Consider the following 24,817-nt stretch of genomic DNA (forward strand, 5'->3'; position numbering starts at 1 on the left):
AGCCTCTCTTAGGAAGGCCGGGAGTCTCCTGTCCCACCGGGGGAACCGAAAATCCCAGCTTTTCCTGCCGGGTTCCCTCCTTCCTCTCTCCCCCCCTGCGTGTGGCCTCGCCTCTGCCCCTTCACCTCTCTCCGTACGGGAGCCTCCTCGCTTGCAAAATGAGGTTCTGCCTCTGGCTTCGGGGTCCTGACTTGTGCCCCCGCCCTGTCCTGCTGGATCTGTGCAGGCTTGCAGGTTGGTTGACCTCTCTCTGTTTCTTCCGTCTCTAAAATCGGGACGATCACAGCCCGCTTCGCGGCGAGCCGGGACATGAGATGCTTCGGTTACAGTACCTCCCTCGGGTCTCGGAGGGGACCCTTGCTGGCTGTGTAGGTCCTACAACACCAGGACCCCGTGTGGCACCACGGCCTCGGCCCCAGAGGCCCAGGACCCTTGGACGGAGGCAGGCTGCGTGGACAGGGGCTGGGAAGATGCTCTATTGTCGTGCTGTCGCATGGGTAGTAATTCAGGGGTTCTGGGGAAGCGAGGTCGACGCATCTGTGTGTGTATAATTTAATGCCGCTTATAATTAACCCGTGATCAGCAAATGAGGGGATGTCGGGGGGATGATAATAGCCGCCCCGCCCGATTTGGAGCGGATTCCCGCGCCAGGCCCTTTGCTGAGCAAGCATTATCAGGAGCGCCCTCGTCGCCTTTAACCTCCCCCCCCCCCGCCCCCCGTTAGTGCAGTTTTTGTGCTCAGAGCCCCGTTTTGCAGAGGGAGAAACTGAGGCACAGGAAGGTCTTTCGCTGGCCTGAGGTCGCACGGAGGAGCGACACAGCAAGGAATCTTTGCCAGGGCCAACGGATGCTGGAACCCGAAACCTCAACTCCCGGGGACAGGCGGCCGGCTCTGCCCAGTTGTCAGAGAAGTGATGCTGGTCCACCTGCTGGGGCACCTGGGAGACATTAGGGCTCCTTCCTCGGATGGTGAGAGCGCAGACGCGGGACTGGGGCTCCCTGGGGCCCGCATCCCCGCTCTGGCTGCGTGACGGGGGCCGGTTATTCGATTCCCGTCTTGCCTCCTTGTCTCCTCTCTACAGCGGAGGATAATTGGTACCCGTCGTGTGATGTCGTTGGGGGAACTGGGTGGGTTAATACGTGTAAAGCAACGCGTTGACACGTGGCCAGACCTGCCTGGCAGGGGCTCCCCAGCAGCCCCTCGATGGGGTCCAGCACGCGAGACATGTCAGGATGACTCAGTCCCTGCAAACTGGGGCGTTCCCCGTCACTGGCTGCCTAATCAAGGCCACCCCACCTCTGCGGCAGGACCGGAGCTGCGGGAGGGCCGGCCAGGCAGGCGGGGAGGGCAGGCGGCTGCCTGGGGAGGCTCTGAGACCCCAAGTGGTGGCCCCCTCCCCCCCATCGGCTTGCAAAGCCCGTGGCGGGTCTGAGCGAGTGCCCAGGGAGAGGTCTTGGCTTTGAGGGCCGCCCTGGAAAGGGGTCACTTTGCAGGCTCGGGTGCAAGAGCGTGCATTCATTCATTCATTCATTCATTCATTCACGAGTTCATGCATTCGGCGAGTAGTTGTTCAATGCTGGCCGCTGGAGAGCTCCCGAGCCAGACTCTGGGTTCGAATTCCAGCTCTGAGATCTCCGCGAGGGACGTCGGAACTAAAATCTGCCCTGCAGACCGAAAGGCCTGTGTACCTTCTTTGTCCTTTTTTGTTTGTTTGTTTCAAATAAAAGCAAATTAAATTTACATTCTGGGGATACGGCAGTAAACGAGGCAGTCTCGAGGTTCCGTGTTCCTTGGATCCTGCAGTTTACTGGGGGAGACTGAGTACATAAATAAGCAAGAAAAAGACCTTTAAACAAGTGTGGCCAGAGGTTGCTGGACGTCCCCGAGAGCTGGGGTGTGAATGTCACTCCCAACAGAGACCTGGGAGCTGGGGAAACACTGTGTGAAACAGCTGTCCGGCTGAGGCCCAGAGAGGGAGAGGAGCTGGCCCCGGACACACAGCCAGCCACACCTGCCTGCAGGGACATCTGACTGTCAGACTCACACCAGTCCGGAGCAGGAAACTGAGGCAGGAAGGCGGGTCAGGCATGTCCTTCTCAAACCCCAGTGCCCATCAGGGCTGGGCAGGTGATGCCTCTGGGTGACGTGCACCCGGCAGGCCCCCCCCCGCCCCTGCCCCGCCAGCCCCAAACGTCTCCACGGCCTGATCTCCTGGTTCTTCTGAGAAAAACCAGAAATCCCGATTTTACGTGACATTTTGCATCCTTGGACCATTCCTTTCCTTAAAACACCTCCACTCGCCGGTTGTGACCTCGACCCTCGTTTGCTATGCCTCAGCCTCGGTTTCCTGGGAGGCAATGCGGGGGTCAGAGTCACCGCCACCTGGCTGGGTTGAGAGGCCCGGGCGAGATAACTCGCGGGGGAGGGCTGAGGACCGCCCGGGCCAGCGTTCGCGCTCGATACACGTTGGCTCTGATTATATTAATATCGGTCATGATGATAAACTTGACTTAGATGAAATGCCGTGCAGAGAGGGAGCCGGCTTGTCCCGTGGGGCAGAGCTGTGAATTATCTTCTGGCCACAGGACCCGGGGCTCACGCTCTCATCTTTTCCGGAACATACCTGTCTGGTCTGGGGCCGGGCCATTGGTCACCAGCGTCATTTGCAGGCTTTATCGTTCGTAACCCACGGATCCCGGGCCGTGTCTGGGGACATCTGTGATCGTCAGCACTGGGGGGTGGGGGGCTCCTGGCACCGAGTGCGTGGGGCCAGGGATGCCGCTCAGCCCCCCCCCCCACAGGGCCCAGACGCCCCCCTGCATGATCTGGCCCTAGCTGTCAATAACGCTGAGGTTCAGAAACCGCGATTCACGCCCAAGACCTGTGGCGGCGGGAGAAATGAGGCAGGACGGCCGTTGGCGTGCCCGCGACCGCCAGCCTCCTACGCTCACACCATCGTGCTGGGACTGCTGATGGGGTCCCGCCGCACACCTGTCCCGGCCCCACTTGCCCAATTGATTTTCAGAAGCGGGTAATTGCCCCTGACGTATGGATTCTGGAAAGCGTGGCTGGCTGGGGTTCCTGGCTCCGGAACACGGAGGGGCGCCCCGTCCAGGCCTCTCTTCTTCCGTTCCACCTGGCCCTGGGAGCCTGGACTCTGCCCTCACCGGGAACGGCTTACGGAGGCCTGAACACTCTAAGTTGGAATCCTCACGCAGTCCCTCCCAGCTGGCTGAGGCGACCCGTGACTCCCTGCACCCTGAGCCTTGACTTTCTCATCCATAAAATGGGGGTGCGTCTTGCCCTGCTGTATCACGGGGATTAAATGGTGTCGTGTTAATATCGCAGCGGGGACCCAGGTTGCACCAACAGGGGCTGTGTGGCTGTGCCCTCCCGCCCCTCGACTTCACGAGCAATCAGGTCAGGTGAGCACAGAGCCCCCAGCCTACGATTTCCCAGACAACCGCAGCAGAGGGGAAACTGCCCCAACAGGCGTCGAGTCCCCTTGTTGTGCAGCCCACACCCTGCACCTGGCCTCCCTCCAGCTTTGCTCTTTGCTCCTTGCATCCTTCGAGTGGCCCTAGAAGGTAGCAGCTGTTGCCCCACCTTGCAGATGGGGAAACTGAGGCATGGCGTGGGATGAGACACGGGAAGGAGTGGAGCCTCTTCTGGGTGGGGGCTGCCTGTCGGGCCGCAGGCAAACAGGGGCGTCACTCCTGTGCAGACCAGGAAGGTCTGCCCTCGGTTTAAGTCTCCTGCCGGTGTCCCCAGCGGCCTCATGTTTGCTTTTTCGGTTGTCGTTTTATACTGTCTGTCTGCCCCTTCCGGAAAGGGAGCTCTGCCAGGGCTCTCCTTGGACCAGCCCGCCTGGCTTTTGGGAGCCACTGCCGTCTCCCGCTCGTGTCGGCGTGTCCCATTGCCCAGATTGCGCAGGTCGTGGTGGGGGAGGGCCCTGCGTCAGCAGCTCCCCGGGCAGGGAGGCCAGGAGAGCAGGTCCCCAGGGCGGGTGCTGTGTGGCTTCCTCCAGTTGCTTGCCCTCTCTGAGTCTCTACGTGTCTGAGATGTCTGGCCCCGAAGCAGCCATGGGCGGCCGTTGAGATCCAGGGGTCCTGAGGATCGGTGTCAGGGGGCCAGGGAGCCCCGAAACAGTCTGTGAGGTTTCTTATCTGACCTTCCTGGGGAGAAGGTAAGAAGCCCAAAGGCCAGGGATCCCCCAAAGTGCCTAGTAGTGGGGCCAGGTGATTTTAAGACTCAGCCAGCCCTGATGTGCATGTGACACTCTGCGTGTCTGGCCAGACGGGCAGAGAAGTTGCCACGGAGCCCCCTGGAACAGGCCAGGCTTTCGTTGGGGGACCGTGTTGGGCGTTTTAGAACCCACATTCGGGTCTTGGCTTGGCCCCGTGAGCAGCGTGTCCCTGGGCCGCTGGATTCACCTGCTGGGCTTTCGGTTCCTCGTCCGTAGGATGGGAGTGAGACGGTCTCTTGGGAGGTTGGAAGGGTCCCTGCTGAGCGTGTCTGGAACGTGCTGGTGCATGGAGGGCCCCCCGGGGAAGCGGCTCCCGGCATCGTCCGGAACCATATGGTGATGATTAATGGCCTGTGGGAGCAAATCGGGGGACCTGCACACAGAACTTTGGGGAACAAAAGCTTCGGGGCTGCTGGCAAGCGCTTGGGTCCGCGTCTGGCTTCTCCCGAGGGTGTCAAGTCATGTCTGGAGCCTCCCCGCCGCAGGGCCCAGAGGCGGCTGGCGGGAGCCGGTGGCCAGCCCGGGGCGGACGAAGGCACCTGTCATACTGACCCTGTGACTGATGGGGGCACAAGGCTACCCCAGGACCCCCCTGAGCCGCAGTGGGGAAACCCATCGCGCCAGCGTGGCCATGGGCCTCGGAGGCCTTGGCGGGGGTCAGTCCTGACCTTGCACGAGGCCCCTGGACTCCCTGGCCAGTGCTCTGCCCGGCACCCCCCAAATTTCAGCCACCCGCCGTCGTAATATGTACCTTTCGCTGCGGCTGCCTGGTCCTCCTGACGACCTGATAGTTTTTTTTTAAACCTCTCTCTCTTTAAAGCTTAAAAGAGAAAACTATGTCTTACTCTCGTGAACGGGAACCTGATACGTCCTTGACATAAGTAGGTGAAACCTTAAAAATAAATGTGAGAGTAAAACAAAACAAAACAAAAAAGCCAAAAAACAAAGCAAAACACAAACGCCTGACGTTAAATTATCTTGCTGCCACTGCAGGCTTAGAGCAGAGGCCAAGGGTTACTGAGGCGTTAAAGCCGCGTTAGCACCCACCGGAGACTTCACCCTTCGGCAGGCTGGAGGGAGCCCGGGACGGAGCGGCCCCCTTGCTGGTTGTGTCTGTGTTCCCGAATGCGGTGGACCTGTGTGTGTGTGTGTGGGGGGGGGGTCCCCCCCGGCCGTGCGGGGCGCCTGGGTCCCCTCCCACCTTCCTTCCGACCAAGATGCTTGGACTTCCCCGTGGCATCCAGGGTTTTCTTTCCCAGCGGCCTGGGGAGAAGGTTCCTTCTCCCTGAATTCGATTAATGAGCCTATTAAAAACTATTTATTTTCCCTGACAGTTGTTTACTGGGGAGAAGGAGATGGGTTGGCCGGGCGGCCTCCCCGGGCAGGCAGGTGCCTCGGGCCCTGGCGTTCACGGAGCACGGACCGTGGGTTGGGGTCCTGCCTTTGGGGGGCTGTGAAGTGAAGGATCTGAACTTGGGCTCTGGCCGCTGTTGCCCACCTTGGAGTCTTTGGGGAGGCAGACCCAGGGGTGAGTGAAAACCCTCCCGGCTTGGAGGCCCTGGAGGCAGCCGGCTGGCCCTGGGACCTCCCTCTTCTTCCCCCCGGGGCTGAATTCTGATGCACCGGTTTGAAAGCTGAGAGCTGACCCCTCGGGCCACACACATTTGTCGTGGGGTCTCTCCATATCCCTTCTCCTCTCCTTGCCAGTTGAACTCCTCTATGACTTATCTGGGCACATGGCCACCTGGTGGGAAAAAACCAAACAAATCACTTCCCAGTACACCTTGCAGCTGTCTGCGCTACGTGATTCGGATCTGTCCAGTGGGACAAATGAATGGAATTTCCTGGAAATGCCATCAAAGGGCGGAGCACATGCTCCCTTCTTCCCCCCCCAACCCCTCACCAGCTGGAATATAGACGTGATGGTAGGCATCCAGGCAGCTATTTTGGCCCAGGAGGCAGCTATCATGGATGAGAATGGAGAAACAAACCAATGAAGGATCCTGGGTCCCAAACATTGTGAGGTGGGCCCCCTGGCCGTGAAAGGCCACCCTGGAAGCTTCCTTTTATATAGGAGAGAAATCACGCCTCTCCCGCAGCCCAGCTTGGTCCTAATAGGGGTAAGTACGTGAGCCTCCAGACATAGTGCTCTTCTCCGCTCCCTGTTAAGTGAGGCTTCTGTGCCCTCCCCGTTATTATCTGCACGGCGATGGGTAAAATTATCATTTGCAGAGCGTGGCCTGTCCTCTGCTGCCCATCTCCCCCCGTGACCCCCTCTGCTTTGACGGGAGCTCCTTGCCGAATGTATCTTATCATCTGCCTCCCGCTCTGGCCGGGGCTCCTCGGGGAGGGGGGGGGGGGAGGCGGTTTTTTTGCCCGTCTCCTCCCTGGTGGCCACAGCAGCCGGTGAGCACACAGTAGGGCTCAGTGCACGGGTGTTGCGTAAACAGGTCTCTGTTCCGGGGGTGGGGGGGGGTGGGGGGTGGGCGAGAGAGGCAGGCCTGAGGCTTCCCCAGGAGGCCGATGGCCGTGGCCCGAGCTCTCCCCTGTCATCTCCGCCCCCCAGAGTCGGCGGGTTCACTGGCAAGTTGGTCCCGGCGGAGCTCCTGATCCTTCCTCCCGCCCCCGCCCCCGCGTTCTCACCTCGCCTCCAGAAATAGCCCCTTTAAAATAGCCGCGTCCTCGGTTCCTCTGCCTGCCCACGGTGGTGACGCCGTGCTGACGGGCCGGCCTCCTTATTGCTGTGGGATTTTTAAAAATATGTTGGTGCTCGGTGTTTTTCCTCCCTTTTATGCCTAAGGATGCCCAGCCATCCACAGGGCCGGTGTCCCATCCCTGACACCCGCCCTTTGGGCTGTGTGCTGCGTGGCCCTGGGGACATTCCCTTGAAGCCTGTGTGTGTGTGTGTGTGTGTGTGTGTGTGTGTTTTTGGAAAGGGGACCTATCGGGGTTTGGTCACAGGGTGGGACCTTTCGGGGCCTTGGTTTTACCTGCCTGTGGAATGGGGGCGTCCCGGGACTTAGGCAGATGGCCGAATCTCTCTGTGCCTCAGTCTATCCACCTGGAAACGAGATGCCTGAGGGCGTCCCCTCGGGGCCCGGCCCACGGTGGGTTTTCTCGAGATGTGAGCCCACCTCGCGGTATCCAGTCCCTCTGAAATGACGCCCGCCACCCCGCGGAGGGGAGGGTGTGGTCAGTGTGAATGTGGCACCAGCTGTGTACCTGCCACTCCCGGGAACCTTGAGGAAATCACTTCCCCCCTCAGGGACTCAGTTGTCCTCATCCTTTAAATGGGCCCATCCCGCTGGCTTGTCTGTCAGGAGGCAGCTGGGAGAGGCGCCTCCCCCGCGGTTTCCCCTCATCTCCCGGCCGAGGACACAGCAAATGCTCTGGAGACGTCACGGACCCCTTCCTGCCATGTTTATTCTTGTCATTGACTGAGACCGCGTAGACCGTGGCTAACAACCGGACCCGAGGACCAGATGGCCTGGCTTTGAGGCCCAGCTGCTGCTTCCTTGCTGTGACTTCGCTTCTCCCAGCCTCAGTGTCCTCCTCTGTAAAATGGAGGTAATGGAGACCCTCCCCTCCCTGGGTCCTCGGGGGGGGGGGGGCTCCGGTGAGTTAGCAAAGGAGAAACCCTAGGGCAGGGCCGGGCTCAGAGTGAGGGCCATCTCGCGCTTGTAGATAGTACGTTTTTCCACTGAATGTCGGGCGCCTTCCAAGTGCTGGCTGTGCCTGGGAACCCGATGAGGGAGGTAGACGCTCCTCCAGTCTGTCTGTCGGTGTGTCTGGCTTCCAGGCCCTGGCTCAGCCTCCGGGCCCTGCCTCCCACCGGGCAGGGATTATGACGCCCGGAGGGACGTGCCCGGCCCCGGCCGCAGGCACCGTGGGGGCCGCCTCCGCTTCCTGCCTTGTTCAGCAGGTGTCAGGCTGCCGGATGGCCCCGACCGGGGCTGGCGGCTCAGGAAAGGGCAGGGGGCAGAGTCCGGGGATGGCTCCCGCGCGCACGGGGACAGGAAGGGCCCCCGCCCGCGAGGAGGTGTGGAAGCTTCCGCTGGAGGCTCGGCGGCTGGTTCAGCGGTGGCCGCTGCCTCCCTCACACCTCTGTCCTCCGGTCACCTGGCCGAGTTTCTGGGACACCTACCGGCCGCTGGGTTCTCTTCAGGACCCAGTAGGGGAGGAAGCACCTGCCTGGGTGGGACTCACGGTCCGATCAGGAAGACACTAGGAGCCAAATAAAATACTCGTCGTGTTAGATGGTGAGGAGAGAAAGCAAGGAGAAAAGGGGATTTGGGAGTGAGGGATGAGGGTTGTCATTTTATTTTATTTTATTTTATTTTTTTTAATCTTTTTTTTTTTTAACATTTATTTATTTTTGAGACAGAGAGAGACAGAGCATGAACGGGGAAGGGTCAGAGAGAGGGAGACACAGAATCTGAAACGGGCTCCAGGCTCTGAGCAGTCAGCACAGAGCCCGACGCGGGGCTCGAACTCACGGACCATGAGATGAGGGTTGTCATTTTAAACGGGGTTGTAGGGACAGCTTCACTGAAGAGGTGACAGTGTGAAAAAGCCCTGATGGAGGTGAGGGAGGGAACCAAGTTGATCTGTGGGGGGGAGAACGGTCTGGCAGAGGGCACAGTCTGTGCAAAGGCCCTGGGGCAGGCAGGACCAGGCCTGGTGTATTCGAGGAACAGCCGGGGGGCCTGTGCGGCTGGAGCAGAGTGAGCTCTGGGGAGAGCAGGGAGGGGACAGGGCCTTGGGGACCTCAGGGAACACTTGGGCTTTTCCCCCCAGAGAGATGGGAGTCCTGGAGGGCTGTGGGCACAGGAGGGGGGAAACCTGACTCGGCTTCTCACGGGCGCCCTCTGGAGGCGGCCACCGGGAGGGTGGGCTGGGAGGGGTGACGTCTGAGGTGGCTCAGGCGGGAGGGTCCGGCTGCTGGACCAGGCGGGGACAAGTAGGCAGATTTGGGGCAGAGTCTTTTACGACAGCTTCTAGCCGTTCGACGGGTGGGAATGCTGAGGCCCAGAGAGGTCGGGGCATCTGCCCGGCGTCACACAGCCAGGTGACGCCTGGTGGCCGGCTGGCCTTCCCGGCCGACTCTGCTGGGCCCGGCTGGGGTGCAGCTGGTTCCAGAGCCCTTGGCAGCCATCGCCTTTTGCTAATTTATAGATCGGCCACACGCATTTAAAGGCTTGTGTGCGTCTGAGTTCTCTTACCTGAGACGCCGGCCGGGGTCCCTGCCCCGTCCGGTTGTGGGAAGATACTCGGTGAGTGCTGTCAGCTGCGTGAACGCCCTCTGTCAGGCCTGGACTCAAAGTCTGCCCTCACCCCTTACTCAGCTGTGTGACCTTGCGGCTGTCGCCTGCCCTCTCTGAATTCTCCTTTCCCGTGGAATCGGACTCCGCTGTTTGTTCCCACCAGGGATATTTGTTGCGCACCTGCCCCGCGTGCCGGGCAGTTTCAGGCCGAGGGGCTCTTCCTGCCTTGACCCCCGCAGCCCCCCGAGGGTCGGTCGACAGAGCCCAGGGTTCGGGCCCCGCGAGGGTGGGTGGGAGCCCGCCAAGGGAGGGGTGTCGGCCGCTCAGAGGTCAAACCCCAGGGCGGTCACCCCGTGGAAGATGCGAGGCCGTGGGGCTTGGAAGCAGAGACCGGTGCTGGGTGCGAACCCCCAGCTGGACAAGTCCAGGGGGGAAGGCGATTCAGAAGAGCCGGGCTCGGGACCTGAGTCTTATGTTTCACTGACGCTTCCCCCTTACGTAACAGTGTCCCCCCGTGCCTGGCGCTGGGCCTGGCCACAGCAGGCGCTCACTCAAGAGGTCACGGTAGATGTCAGGTTAATGGGTCCATGCTAGGCATTCAAGCCCGCGGGCACGTGATAGGTGCTCAGTAAACAGGCGCTGCCCTCCATCCCTGATCTGGATGATGCCGTGTGGGCGTCACTTTGGGGTGACTGCATTCTGAAAGGCCGGAGGCCCAGAGGTCTGGGTCTTTCTGAAGTCCGACAACAAGTTCTGTTGAGCGGGGATAACCTTCAGGGTTGCTCTCTCCGCCTCGGCCTAGCCTCACAACTGATGAGGCTCCGTTATCAGGTGGACAGCGAGCCCACAGCTTGAAAGGAGAAAGTCAAATCCAACGCGTTAAGAAAGCCAGTGAACCGATCGGCTGTTGTAACCGAGAAGGCGGATGTTAGAGTAGCCGAGCTTCAGGCATGGCTTGATCCAGGTGCTCAAACGAGGTGTGTTCTTCTTTAGGTGAAAAAAAAGCGAAGCCAAGTTGCTCAAGCCACTTGCCTGAGGCCACACAGCCGGGAGGAGACTGAGCCACAGGTCAGACTCCCCTTGCTCTGGACCTAAAGTGCACGGCTTGGGAAGGTTGTCCCAGCCACTGCATGTCGCAGATGGGAAACCTGAGGCTCACAGAAGGGAAATGACTTGCTTGACTGTACCCAGTAAGCAAGGAACAGAGCCTGGGATTTGAATTCACATTAAAACCCAGGGTCTCAGACCTCCCGCCACGTGGTTCCCCCTAAACCACAAGTTCAGTGGTGGATCGGTCCAGCCGAGGCGGGGAGAGAGAACAGGCTTGCCAGAGGCCACGCTGACCTTGGGCCAGCTCTCCCCTCCCCGCCCGAGAGGCGCCCACTCACGTCCCTCCTGCCGGCCGCCGCGGATGGTTAGGACGCTGTCCTCGCTCTTGATGAACACATCATGGGTGACAGGTGGGGAGGTCCCTGCCGACCCTGGCCCCGTGCCAGCCGTGGGCCCCGGCCAGGCCTGCCCAGCTCTGCCACCGGAGGAAATGAGATTGGCAGCCAATTGTTCCCCTCCGAGCCAGGCGCCTCGCTCCCCGATGCCCAGTTTCCTACACGTTTGCACGGATTGCTCAGGCCTGGTCCCCTCTCCCCCCGGTTGTCCCACTGACTCCTTGGTGCCCCCTGCTGTCTCCACCGGGGCACGGCCCTGCCTCGGTCTGCTTCGTCCTCGGGCGTCTTCGTGGCACTTATGGGGCACCTACTGTGTACCGGGTGTTAGGCTTGGCCGCTGGCGGCCTTTGTCATTCCACATCCCCCTCCGCCACCTCCAGCCTGTGACCTTGAGCGGGTGGCCTGACGCCTCCGTGACTCAGTTTCCTCCTCTGCCAAACGGAGAGAATTAGGCGCGGCGTTAACGTGCGAACCATTTCGAGCGACGCCTGGCACACGGCGTGGGGTCTTAAACGTTAGCAAGTACTGTTGCTTGTCTTTAAGTTTGTTTGTTTTTTGAGAGAGTGAAAACGAGCAGGGGAGAGGTGGAGGGGCGGGGGGGGGGGGGGGGGGAGAGAATCCCAGGCAGGCTCCGTGCTGATGCAGCCAGCCCAACGCGGGGCTCGAACTCGCGAGCCCTGCGATCATGACCCGAGCTGACGTCGGACGCTTAGCCGACCGAGCCGCCCAGGCGCCCCCCACCAGTGCTGTCCCTACTGTTCGGGCGGCAGATACAGGCCCCCGGTTCTCCTCCCCGCTTTGCACGCACCCCACGCCCACGGCCCCACGCTGCGCGCCTTTGCCAACCGATGACCGGTGCCTCCTCTTCCGGGCCGCGTGCTTCGCCCCTGGCGCGGACAGAGACCCGGGTGTCCACCGCTGCCCCGTTGCCACGGCCCGAGCCTGGTCCCACACGGGCGTCGGGCGCGACTCTGAGGTTCCGTGCGGACTGCAGCCTGTAGCCTTGGCTGGGCCCCTCCCGGTCGGCCGCACAGAGCCGCCGGCCTCCCCCTGCACAGCCAGGCGGGACGGGAAGGGGTGTCCGCTTCCCTTGGCCGCCCCCGCGGAGACACTTGTGCCTCGGGGACGGCGTGGGGCTTGCGACTTTTCTCCCGCGCCCCGAGAAGGGCTTTGGAGCGTTGAGAGCACCAGGAGCGTCTCTCGGGGAAATTCACCGGTGGGCATTTGTTGGACACGGTCTGTGTGCTGGGCCCCGATCCACGCGCTGGGAACGGAGGGCAGCAGACAAGAGTTAAAAGCCCCGGTTGAGCGTCTGACTCTTGGCTTCCACTCGGGTCACGCACGAGCTCGCCGCTTGGGAGTTCGAGCCCCGCCTCGGGCTCTGTGCTGCCTGCGCAGGGCCTGCTTGGGACTCTCCGTCTCCCTCTCTCTGTCTCTCTTAAAAATAAGTAAATATTAAAAAAAAGAAAAAAGTCCTGCTCTCGTGGAGAATCACGGGGAGAAGGACGAGAAACAAAGTTTTTAACTAGGTTCCTGCTGAATGCCTTGCTTGTAAGACAAATAAAGCCACGGCGGGGGGGGGGGGGGCAGGCAGATGATGAGTAGGGGTTATTTTAACTGTGGAATCAAGGCAGGCCTCCCTGAAGAGGTGACGTTTCAGTAAAACCAGCGGGAGATGAGGGAGTGAGCAGTGTGGGGTTCTGGGGGACAAGTGTTCCTGGTTAGGGGGAACAGCCTTTGCAAAGGCCCAGGGATGGGACCAGGCCTGTTCATGGGAGGGAGCAGCGGTGGGGGGGGGAGGGGGCTCGTGTGGCTGGAGCAGAATGAGCTCAGGGGAGAGAGAGGGAGGTGGGAGGGCAGGGGGGAGACAGGCAGGGGGCAGGTCGTACAGGGCCTTATGGACCACCTGGCATATTTGGGCTTTTACCCTGGAAACGCCGTGGGCAGAGGAGGGCAGACGGGACTCAGGGGCTCACGGGCGCCCTCTGGTGGCCGCGGTGGGGGGGGACGGAGGTGGGGGTGAAGGTCAGAGAGGGGCAAGGAGGAGTGAGACTGCCTTTGTCCAGGTGAGCGGGTGACAGGGGGCGGGACCAGATGGAGAGGAGGGTGGAGGGAAGCAGGGGCTGCAGGGTGGGGGTTGAGCCGGGATCAAGCTGATTCCTAGTTTTCTGGCCTGAGCATCCGCTCAAGGACAGCGGGGGCAGGCGTGGGGGCCCCTGTGCTACCTCCGCCAAAGTTCCCAGAAGGCCGAGGGGCCGCTGCTTCCCGGAGACGTTGGAGCGGGCTTCCTGGAGGAGGCGGGTAAGGCCGAGGTTGGAGCGCTGTCAGCACCAAGCTCCAGGGGGGCTCGCGGGTCAAAAGTGTCGGAATTTGCTGGAGGCCTCCCGTTGGAGACGACGAAGGGGGCCAGGTTTGCGGCCCAGCGAGGTTGAGGCGCTTGCCCACGGGCACGGACCCCACTTGCGGGCCCACGCGCCCTCCTATCTTGCTCCTTTCCCTTCTCCCTCTGCGTTTCCCACCCCCAGGGCTGCCAGCTTCAAGTTCTTGGTGGTTTCCAGGCTCCCCCGGGCTCCAGCTTGGCACTCACCTCCCGCCTCCGCGCGCCCGGGGCCTGGTGCCAGGCGGGCTCGAGGGACGGGGGTCTTGGTGAGGGCCCTCCTCCCTTTTACACCCAGGGTTTCCTCTGCCCCTACCCCCGCCCCCCCCTCCCCACGCTCCCGCTAATGATGGGCGAGGATTGGGAGGGAGCAAGCGAAATTATATACACACGAACATATAAAAATTAGTTTAGGATCTGGGCCAAGAACCACTTGCGCTTGGCCGGGCATTGTGGGTAATTCATCGCCGATTACCATAAAAGCCAGAGCCTGGCTGACAGGCGGCTGTGGGGCTTTTGTTTAAGATTCTGATGAATATATAATCCCTCTCCCGGCCTGGAGCCCACGGTTTCCCCCACCCCCCGTGGCTGTGGGACCCCCCACCCCACCCCGCCCATATTCCCCACCGTTGAGCGCAGGCCCCCAGGAAGGCTGTCGGGCTGGCACTTCTCAGGCGCCAGGCCAGCACTGGTCCCATCGGGGGCACTGCCTCGGGGATGCTTGGCTTGGCACTCAGTGCCCACCGTCATCGCCTTGTGATGCAGCGTGGCCCTGGGCCCGGTTTCCCTTAGTCCTTCCTCCGCTCAACACACATTTATTGGGCTCCGACTGTATGCATGGCCCCACGTGGGATGCTTGGGTGACCCAGACGGCTGCTACCGTTTGAGAGTCTGGGGGCTCCCGGCCGATGAGCAGGCAAGCGTTTATCCGTCTTTAAAGATTCCCCATCTCTTGCCCAGGAGACGCAAATTAAAACCACAAGATCCCATTCCTTGTCCGTTCGCTTGGCAAAAATGTCTGGAGCTGTTGTGATATCCAGAGAGGCGACGGCGGGGTGGGGTGGGGGGGGGGACCAGACCCTCTGGGCGCCACCAGCAGGAAGACCAATGAAGCACGGCCGCTTTGAAACGTCTCTCATTTTTCATTTATCTTTCTGGACAGAGAACCCGTGCACGTGGGACACAGTTGAGGGCATAGGGAAGAATGCGCGGTGGAGACAGTGCCTCCCCCTCCCCGCTCCTTCCCTGCAAGCGGCCACCCTCCTTCCGGGACAGGGGTCAGTAGACTCCCTGTAAAGGTCCGGAGGGTAAAGCTTTTGAGCTCTGTAGGTTGCAGGTCTCTGCGAAGGCCGCGGGATTCAATAGGGGAGTGAATGGGTGTGGCTGTGTGCCAATAAAGCTTTATTTATACAAACAGCCCGAGGGCCCCCGTTTGGCCTGTGGGTTGAAGTTTGCCCCGCCCCCGCGCTGCCTCGGGTCTGTCCAGCGTCTGCCGCGCGCGCTGATAGAAACGCTCTGTACCTGGGTCTCTAGTAAGGCGGCCCCTGGCTGCCAGTGCCGTTGAAATGGGAGCGTTTGAAATGTGGCTAGCCTACCTGAGGCCTTGAATTTCCCCCCCCGCCCCCCCCCCCCCCCCCCCCGTATTCCGTTCTGCGCCTGATCTCAGCCAAAAGGCTGAGAAGCGATACATTGTAGCCCATTTTAACGTCAACAGCCACCCGCTGCTGGGCACGGCTACCATTTTGGACGGTTATCTAGAGAGATCTGTGAGCACTCAGTGGGCGGGTAGATGTGTATCCCTGTGTTTAAGCATCTTTTCCGGGCCCTTCTGTACCTTGGTGGTGTCTTTCCCCCCCCTCCCCCCACTTAAAAATATAGCATCTTACAAGTAATTTCATAATTGTACATCTGGCTTCCCCATTTCTTTTCACAGCTGTGATACTAATCTCATGATGCGAAGAGATGCTAAGCTTGTACATGACTCTTTGCTTCCTTGCCCTGTTACGTATTGAGCCAGTCCCCCGTTGGCGGACTCGGGTTGCTGTTAAGTCTTTTGCTGTGATGTGTCCGTCAGATAAGTTCCCAGAGGCGGTGGGAGCAGGCCCAAAGGGAGCGCGCAGCCCCCTTCCCACCCCGACCCCCTGGGCGCCAAGAAGGAGACGGTGGTCCCTGCGGGGCCCGGGAGGCATTGACAACGGATCGATCCGTGAGTCTCATTGACCACGGCATTGGGTGAGGTCGAGAGAAAAATGGAGCCAGCCTAAGGGTCCATCAGCAGGGGATACAGGGGCGCAGCCCTGTGAGGGGGGGATTCAGCCGGGGACGGGGATACAGGGGCGCAGCCCTGTGAGGGGGGGATTCAGCCGGGGACGGGGATACAGGGGCGCAGCCCTGTGAGGGGGGGATTCAGCCGGGGACGGGGATACAGGGGCACAGCCCTGTGAGGGGGGGATTCAGCCGGGGACGGGGATACAGGGGCGCAGCCCTGTGAGGGGGGGATTCAGCCGGGGACGGGGATACAGGGGCGCAGCCCTGTGAGGGGGGGATTCAGCCGGGGACGGGGATACAGGGGCGCAGCCCTGTGAGGGGGGGATTCAGCCGGGGACGGGGATACAGGGGCGCAGCCCTGTGAGGGGGGGATTCAGCCGGGGACGGGGATACAGGGGCGCAGCCCTGTGAGGGGGGGATTCAGCCGGGGACGGGGATACAGGGGCGCAGCCCTGTGAGGGGGGGATTCAGCCGGGGACGGGGATACAGGGGCACAGCCCTGTGAGGGGGGATTGTACAGCAGGCGAGCAGAGGGTCTGGGGAGGCGTGGGCTCCGTAGATACCATGTCACTTGAAAGAGCGCCTGGCAGGGAAATGATACAAACAGGATACATAATACGGTTTCACTCGGTTCTCGAGTTACCTCTGCTCCGTGACCTCGTGGCAAAGATCCGCAGAGATCGGCACCGAGCAGCAGCAGAGGTGGCTTCTGGGGGCAGAGAAGAGGGACTCTCCCTTCCTCCCTTCCACAAATGTGTCTGCAGTGTGCCAGCTGCTCTGTGTTCCAGGCAGGAAGAATTTTTTAAAAAAAAGCAAATTTCCTGCCCTCTTGCGAGCTAGCCCTCCAGTTGGGGAGGGAGAATAAACAAAGCACAGAAGAAGGAAAAAAAAAACCCACGTCAGATGTCAGGGGCTGGTGTATTGCTCTAGGAAAGAGAAAATTCAGGGAAAGGGGATGGGGAGTGCCAGAGTGAGGCAGAATTTTAAGGAAAGGGTCTGGGAATGCCTTGCTTGAACAGAGGTGGTGAGGGAGAGGGAGCCAGAGAGGGTTCAGGAGAAGAGCGTTCCTGGCGGATGGACAGAGGGTGCAAAAGGCCTGGTGGCGAGACCTCCCCAGACACTCGCTGAGCCCAAGCTGGTGACCTTCTGCGCGCCTGTGCGCCCTCCCATCACTGCTCCCAGGGAGCACCGGCTGCCCGAGGCAGCCGCTGGGCGATGATTAACGACTAATAATAAAGATACTACGTTGGGAGCCAGTGGTCTGTCCTTACGCCTCCAAGTGGCAGCCAGCCCCTGCCCAAGTGTAGACGGCTTAGCCCCAGATGGGCTCCGTTAGAGAGACTGTGACTTCCGGGGCCCTGGGACTGGAGAGGTGCGGCAGGAGAGCAAGGGCTGGGGAGGGGAAACTGAGGCCCGGAGAAGTCGTTCGGAGAAGTTGGGAAGCAGCTGGGGTTCAAGTCCCAGCTCCTCCAGTCATTAGTGGGCCCCAGTCCCGTGCCTCAGTTTCCCCACCTGGAGAGTGGGAGGATCACAGTAGCAGGCTCTGAGGGGGTTCAGCGAGCTGCTTCTTGCACACCCAGCGCAGGAGTAACAGCCAGCGCGCTCGGCGACAATCTGCCGCGTGCCCGGCTCGGTTTCGAGCGCTCGGCACATCCTAAGTGCTTAGCGAGCATTTCACCTCCTCCTGGAAGCCTGCCTCCTCCATAGGTGGACTCCCTGAGGTCGGGCAGGGGCCGCCTGGGTCATCCTGTGCTCAGCCTGGTACATGGGTATACAGGAGGTGCTCTATAAATGCAGGTGCGTGTGCAAAAGGAGAGTTGTTACGGGAGTGTGCTGATGGTGAATCCCTCAGATGTTCATTCTTCAAAGGACATGCCCCACCCCGTATCCCGGTCATCCCGTCTCCCCGCTGTACCAGTCCCTTCAGTCCCTAGAGCTCCGTGTACCGGCTTCCACCTCAGGGTCTTTGCACATGCCCATAACCTCCCTCTGCCCGGAACTTCCTCTTTACTCCCGTCTTTGCATGGCCGTCTTTTGTCCCTGTCCCTGCCTGGAAGAGAACCCTCGCAGGTCGTCTGCCGTGATCCCCGGACTCAGGATAGCACCTGGTGTAGCAGTGACCGAGACTGGGTCACTCCCTCCTTCCCAAGGGAGGTCATTCGAGGGCTGCACCCACCTTGGCCCCAGACACCTCTCTGGGCTGTGCCTCAGTTTCTGTGATCTTTAAAGGCCCCCGAACCCACAAAAATCGGCCCCAGGCGTCAGAACAGCCAGTCCTCTGCACAGGTGGGAAAGCTGAGGCCCAGAGGCCGGTAAGGACTTGTTCAAGACCACAGAGCACCGTGGGGACAGGGCGAGGCGGCGGGGGGGGGGGACACAGCCACAGGATGGGGCTGTTTGGGGGCGGTCTGTGATGGAGGAGGCATCCGGCGTCGCGGAGCTGCACAGACCAGCAGTGACTCCCCTTTCATTTTGCAACAGTTCAAGGAGAAAAGCTCAGTCGGGTGCAGAGTGATCTTTAACACCAACACCTGCCAGTCTCTTTATAACCATGCCGGCTGCTGGCTTTAGCAACAGTATCCAGGGAAAATGGGCGAACTGGGTACATATTTTCATTGTAACAATTTTTTTCTGGCGACTTTCAAGGCTTGGCAGTTAGCGCCCGGCATTACCGAGTTCCTAAAGTAAATTAGTTTAAGGGAGAGGCATGAGCCAGTTGAATGAGAGATTTAATGAGGGATTTGGGGATGTGGCAGGAGGAGGGGAGGATTTGGGGGGGGGGGGGACACCAGGCACGTCCTCACTGGGGACCTGGCGAGTGCAGAGAGGACACAGCCAGATCCAAGAAGCCAACCGCGGCTGGTTTAAGGTGGGAGATGGGGTGCCAGGCCGGACCGGGCCTGGCACGGGGAGTATCCTTCTACCGCCTTCTAGAGCTGAGTCAGCTGCAGAGTGGAGGCTGGCTATGGCTCGGGCAGCAGTGGGCACATTTCTGCCCTCGGGGCTGGAGCGGTCCTTTATGTGGTGGCTGGTTTGCAAGCCAGGTAGAGACCCAGGGTCAGACCGCAGCTTGTGGCCCCAGATGGTGGCTTCCGGCCTCTGCCCCGTCTCGCAAATCAGCCCCTCCGGGCTTCCCGAAGTCGCTTAAGCCATTCGTGTGTTCAGTCGTTCACTTAGAAAGCATTTACGGAGCACCTCCTGTGTGCCAGGCCCTGGGACGCAGCCGTGAGCAGAACTGACACAGCCCCACCCCCCACCCTTCCCGCCTCCCCGACTTCAGTCTCCTGCGGGGGCCCCCAGAACTTTCTGTGACTCTAGAAATGTGCTGTATCTGACCCCCCTCCCCCCCCCCCCAGCCATGCTGGCAACGTGGCCAGTGTGAACTGAATTTTAAATTTTGCTCAGTTTTATCCACTTTTAACGTAACGAGCCACGTGGGACAGCAGAGATCTCGATAGTAAACAGGTGATTCTTTCGGATGAAAATAAGTTGTCGGAAGAAGAAACAAAAAAAAAAAAAATAGAAGGATGTATGATAACGGTGACAGGGTGGCTGCCTGAGCTGCAGCGATTCGTCACGGCGTCTCTGAGGAGGTGACGTTTGAGGGAGACCCGAACGGTGAGGAAGAACCGGCTGTGAAAATCCGGGGAAGATGTTCCAGGTGGCATAGACAACATGTGCAAAGGCCCTGGGGCAGGGCTGGGCCCGGTGGGTTGGAGGAGCAGCCAGGGGGCTGGTGCGCCCAGGAGGGCCGGACCTGACTCGGGTGCTCACGGGCGCCCTGTGGTAGCTGCTTCGGGGAATGAGGGCGGGAGCTGGGGGATCCGGGTGACCGCACCGGTCCCGCCGGGCAGGGCGGGAAGGCTGCATCTCGGAGAAAGATGGACGAAGTCCCAAGACATTGAGGAGGGAAACTTGAAAGGACGGGGCTGCCGTCGGCTGAGAAAGGGAGCAGAGTTGCTGGATCCAGCCACACCTGAAGGCGCGTGTGCTGGATCTGTCCAGAGGGAAAGGAAAGCGGGGGGCCCGGGGGGAACCAGCAGGTGAGAAGGGCAGCCGGGGAGCCAGGGCGCGCCTGTGGTGGCCAGTCTGCCTGCCGTGTAGCCGGCAGGCGGACACGGCGCCAGGAGCCTGAGGTGAGGTGGGCGAGGTGGGCTTTTGGCCGGTCCACACTCAGGGCCCCCGGGTTGTGAGTGCCATGCTGGGTGGGAGGGGCCGTGGGGCAAGCTGGTGGAGAGGAGAACAGAGAAAGCCGCCCGACCAGTGTCCCTTCTCAGGAGGCAAAGGACGTGGAGTTTGGTGACTGCCCCTCAATGAAACTTTCAGGGACCTTGGCCGCAAATGTGAGGAATGCGGGGTGGGGCGGGGCGGGGGAGGGCTGGGGGTCCTGCCCACACGTGCCCAGGGTGCAGTTTTGCCCACAGCCCTATCAGGACGCGTTTCAAAGGCTTCGAGGGCCTCCCGGCGGAGTCCTCCTTTGCCGGGGGGAGTTATCGGCAGGAAATGATGAGGCGCAGCCTCATCTGTGGATGTCCCTGTCTCTCAACGTCCCTTCTAATGGAGATCAAGCGGGGACCAATTAAACTCCGTGGGCAACTGGCCGCGTAATACTGATCCCCGCTCGGAAAGGAAAAGTGCCCATTTGCGCCCGGAGGAGACTGGGAGGAGGCAATCAACCTCAGGACCTTTGCACTTGCTGCTCCTCCTGCCGGAAACTCCGTTCCCGTAGGTGTTTGTGTGTCTGATTGGCTTACTTCATCCCGGCCGCCCGAGAGGCCCCTGCAGACCTCTCCCGGCTTTCAGGGCCACGCGGTGAATCCTGTTCTCTTTTTGGCCTCTTGCGTAACCGCCCGGCATGATGTTATGGACAATGTTCGTGTCTCTGTGGGTGTCCCGTCCCCGCCCCCCGGGGGTGGGGGGCTGGGGGGCGGGGGAGCTGGCTCTGGCCGGCCCGCCGGCCGTGTCTTCAGCCCAGCACACAGTAGGTGCCCAACAACTTGTTTGTGGACGGAATGAATGAACACGACCACGTGCTGGCGGTGTCTCTCCGGGCGAGGGGTGGGTTGGGAGCCAGTCTTATTTTCTTCTTTATGCTGATTTTCCCTAATTTTCTGCTGCACGCGCCTATTTTATAATTAGAAGGAAAGTTATTTTGAAAAAAATTACCCCCAAATGTCCCAGCTGCGGGAGCTGACGTGATCGGGCCCCGCGCTCCTCCCCGAGGGCAGCTGCCTTCTGGGCGGATTCAGAGGACACGGCAACTGCGTGTTCAGGGGGCTCCCAGGGTCGGCCCTCAAGGGCACCGGCCGGGCCACGCGGCCAGGAGGGTCTGCCCGGAGCTGGCTGTCCCGGCCTTCCAGGGGCTGTCATCAGCCCTTGGGAAAAACCGGCCGGCCCTACCTTCTCGGTCTGTCCAGAATGTGCCCCCTCCTCCCCGACTCCCTGTTTCCACCTGGTTCAGCCCCCTTATCACTGGTCTGAGCCCTGACGGTCCCCTCGGCCCCGGCCCCCACCTCCAGTCTGTCCTCCCCGCAGCAGCCACCAGAGGGCGCCTGTGAGCACCTCAGTCCGCCCCTGCCCTCTGCCTCCATCCCTCCAGGGCTCACGCCTCCCCTGGGGCAAAAACCCGAGTCCTTCCTGTCGCCCCCAAGGCCCTGCATGACCTTCCCCGTCCTCTCTCAGCCCTCCCCCCCTCTCCCCCTCGCTCACTCTGCTTCAGCTACACGGACCTCCTCACTCCCCCTCCCCCATGCCAGCCAGGTCCTGCCTCAGGGCCTTGGCACCGGCTGTGCCCCCAGCCTGGAGGGCTCCTCCCCAACATCCACGTCTCCTTCATATTCTCTCAGCTCTTTCAGGTCTTAGCTCAGATGTCACCACCTTACCCCCCCACGCCCCCTCTTTCATACTACACCCCACTGCCGTGAATATCCCCACACACTTTTTTTTTTTTTTTTTTTTTTTTGTAAATCTTTGGAGGACTTACCACCAACTGACCCACAGCGGTTGTTACCTCTTCTGTTTCCCTTCTGTTGCCTGCCCTGGAGTGTCCGCTCCCTAAGGGCAGGGATCTTTGTCAGTCTTCGCCACTGCCGTGTGTCCCCAGGGCCTCACCTGGGCCTGGTGTTCAGAAATGTTTGTGTCAAAAAAGAACGTGGGGGAAAACGGATCCATCACGAGGACACCATAGAGTGTGGCCTCTGGGGGGGAGAGTAAGGTTGGAGAGGCCTCTCCTGGGCGAGGAGGGTCCTGACTGTTTTATGCAAATGTTTGCTGAGCACCTACTGTGTGCCCTCAGGCCCCGTGCTGGGCATGTGCTCTGATCAAGGCAGAGGCAGCCCCAGCGCTGCCCTCTGAGGCCCCAGTCTGGCGGGAGAGGTGGACCCGTACCAGGCAGTTAACAGAGGGGGTGATCAGAGCCACCATGAGGGGTGAATGGGGCACCGTGCAGTTATGGGCCCCTCTGCTGGGAGAGGCCAGGTACAGGCCTCACTCCTGCCCCAGATCCCCCCACCCTGACCAGGGGGGTGGCTGTGTTCCCAGCCCGCTGCGGTCACACCATCGCAGGGAGGCAAGAGGTCATCTCCTGGGGGACGTGGGCAGGAGGCCCAGGCGGGGCAGGGCCAGTTGGGGAGGACGGTGGCGGGTCCTCCCGCATGTTTGCCCCGGGTCACACAGCCTTGGGCGTGCTGACAGCTGGCTTAAGTTACAGATGGGGAAACCGAGGCCCGGAGAGGTACGGGTTCTTACTGGAGATCGCGTGGGGAGTCCCTGGATTCAAACCGAGGTCTGCATGAGCCCTGTGCCTGGACAGAGCACCTACTGTGCTCCCGGTTGCATTTCCTGAGCGCCCACTGTGTGCCCAGCTGAACTGGGGGGACTCCACACCCGTGTTGACACAGAGCGCCTCCCGGATGCCCCGCGTGATGCTGGGGTGCCAGATGGCCCACCTCCTAAAGCACCTACTGTGTGCCTCCCAGAGTCCGGGCTCTGGGGGAGAGACGATGTCAAAGAGTCAGCTCAGTAGGACCTAAGGGGGCAGGTGAACAGTCTGCGGCCGCACACTTCACAGAGCTCCTACTGTGTGCTCGGTACTTTGGGGACTCCAGTACGGGCCTCCCCAGTGCCAGAGGAGGTGGGGTTAAATGTTCCACTTCGCAGAGCGAGGAACTGAGGCACGGAGCGCCGAACGGGCAGATCACCCAGCAGCAATGCCGGGGAGCCGTGGGGGGGGTGGACCCCTGGCCAAGGCAGCCATAGCTGGGCGTGGAAAGGCCACCAGGGGAGGGGGTTGTCCCTGAACTTGATCGGGGTCTCCCCTGGGCTGCCAGCCTCCTTCTCGCCACTGGGCAGTGAGCTTCGAGAGGGGGCTTAGCATTTTAGCGATTTGTTCTTTTTGGGCTCCAGGCCTCCTGCAGCGTTGTGGGTAAGGGCTCAGCCTCTGGACCCAAACCTTGGTTCGACTCCCTGTTCCTCCCGACCGCGAGCAAGTAACTTCTCTCCCTCTTCTCCCTTTGCAAAGCGGGGTGATGGTGGGGGTAACGGGAGCGCGTACGTGTGCGCACGGTATACACTAAGAGCCCAATCAATACACGTTCCTAAAGGAACGGGAAGCATTTTCACCAGGGATCGGAGCAGATGGGGAAGCCGGCCCCCTGCGGTGGCTCCTGGGTCTCCGCCAGGGTCCCCGGCCCTCCTTGACCGCTTCCCCGAGCGCCCTGGGCCCGCGGGACCTCTGTATGCCCTGCCCCTCGGATGGAGTTTTCAAACCCGCACGGGGCGGCAGCGCAGGCCCGGATTGGCTGCCCGCGTGGGGCTGCCCCTCCTCCTCCCACCCCCCCTCACCCCCCCCGCCCCCCCGGGGTGTCTGGGACCTGGCTCGGTGGCCCCATCTGTTTCCAATCTGGCCCTGTGCGCACTCTCCGCCCCCTCCTCAGGGCTGTGGCTGGCGTGGGGGCCTCTGCCTTGGTGTCCCCCGCTCATCCTACGGGACCCCAGCAGGGGAGGGCGGGGGGAGCTGCTTTCTGCCCGCGCCCCTCCCCCACCCTGGGGGGGGGGCTCGGAGTGCAGGGGGCGTGGCCTCTGTCTTCCAGCCCAGACTGGGAGGGCATCTTTCTGCCCCTTCCCCGACCTCCTGTGTTTGGCTGTGTTTGGGGACCCCTCTGCCGCCGCGTCCCGCATCCAGCCCCTTCATCCGTTGCCATGGCCACGATCAGCGCCTGCCAGACAAGGGGGGGCGGGGTGGGGGCTCCCTCTGGGATCAGGCTTACGAAGCGGGGGGTATCTGGGGCTGTGCCCCTTGGGGCACCGCTTCGTGCGTGTGCACGTTGGGGGAGCGCGGTTACCCCCTTGGAGGCCTCCTCCTGCTGCCCCCCGCCCCCTGAAGGTGCTCCCCGCTAGTCCCCCCGCCCCACTTCCGGCCGGGGCCCCGCCCTGCTCCGGAGCCCCCTCCCTGGGCCCGCCCCCTGGCCGCCCCGCCTGCAGTCCCCGCCCCCGGGCCCGCCCCCGGGCCGAGCTCGCGGGGCCTTGGCCTCTCCCGAGTCCTCGCTGCGCGCTGCGCTCCGGGCGGACCGAGGGACGGGCGGCAGCGGGCCCAGCCGAGGGGGCCCGGGCCCCGATCTCCGAGCCGAGATCCGCGGGGTGAGTGCGCCCGGATCCCTTTCCGCCTCGAGGCCCGGGCTGCGCTGGGCTTTGTCCCCCTCCTTGTCTCACCTCCGGGCTCCCGGGAGGGGGGGGGTGACCCCCGCTTTCTCCCCCACCTCCGCTCTGCTCGGGCCGGTCCAGCCACCCTCCAGGGACAGCTCAGCCCCCTGCTGCCTGGCGCCCCTCCCCCCGCCCCCAATTCAGGCCAGTCGCTGGGACTTAGGAAAACTCCGGACCGTTATGCTCCGCGGGGTCCCCTCCCCCGCCTGGCCCCCAGCCCGACCTCCACCCCCACCCTCCTGGGGGCGGAGCCAGGGTCCGGGCGGCCTTCTGCCAGCCCAGGGGTGCCCTGATCGGGGTTCTGCATCCCTCCGCTGGGAACCGGACTGGGGTCCCCCCAAAAAACTCACAAAGTTTTCCTCTCTTTACTTGTCCCTGTACCCCCTCGGGTCTGTAGATCTCAGGTTAAGGCTGTACCTTGTTGGGGGCTTTAATGAACTGGGGGGGCTCAGCTCCCGCTTTTCCACTTCCTGCTCCTGTCCCTAAGCTCCATGCCTCTGTCCCCCGTCATTGCCC

General features: G+C 61.6%; 1 protein-coding gene across 9 annotated transcripts in view; it reads left to right on the forward strand.

The window, feature by feature from the left end:
* Positions 1–24,817, forward strand: part of PTPRS (protein tyrosine phosphatase receptor type S) — a 97,151-nt gene that overhangs the window by 5,015 nt on the left and 67,319 nt on the right. Inside the window, exon 1 of one of the 9 annotated variants that reach the window (XM_058728339.1) lies at positions 24,085–24,238. The exons of the other annotated variants lie outside the window; for them this stretch is intronic. The gene's annotated coding sequence lies outside the window, so the exon portion shown is untranslated. Of the gene's footprint in view, positions 1–24,084; positions 24,239–24,817 lie in introns of those variants that run through there. 9 annotated transcript variants of the gene reach the window in all.

Source organism: Neofelis nebulosa, chromosome 4, assembly GCF_028018385.1.
Source record: "Neofelis nebulosa isolate mNeoNeb1 chromosome 4, mNeoNeb1.pri, whole genome shotgun sequence".
Lineage (NCBI taxonomy): Eukaryota > Metazoa > Chordata > Mammalia > Carnivora > Felidae > Neofelis > Neofelis nebulosa.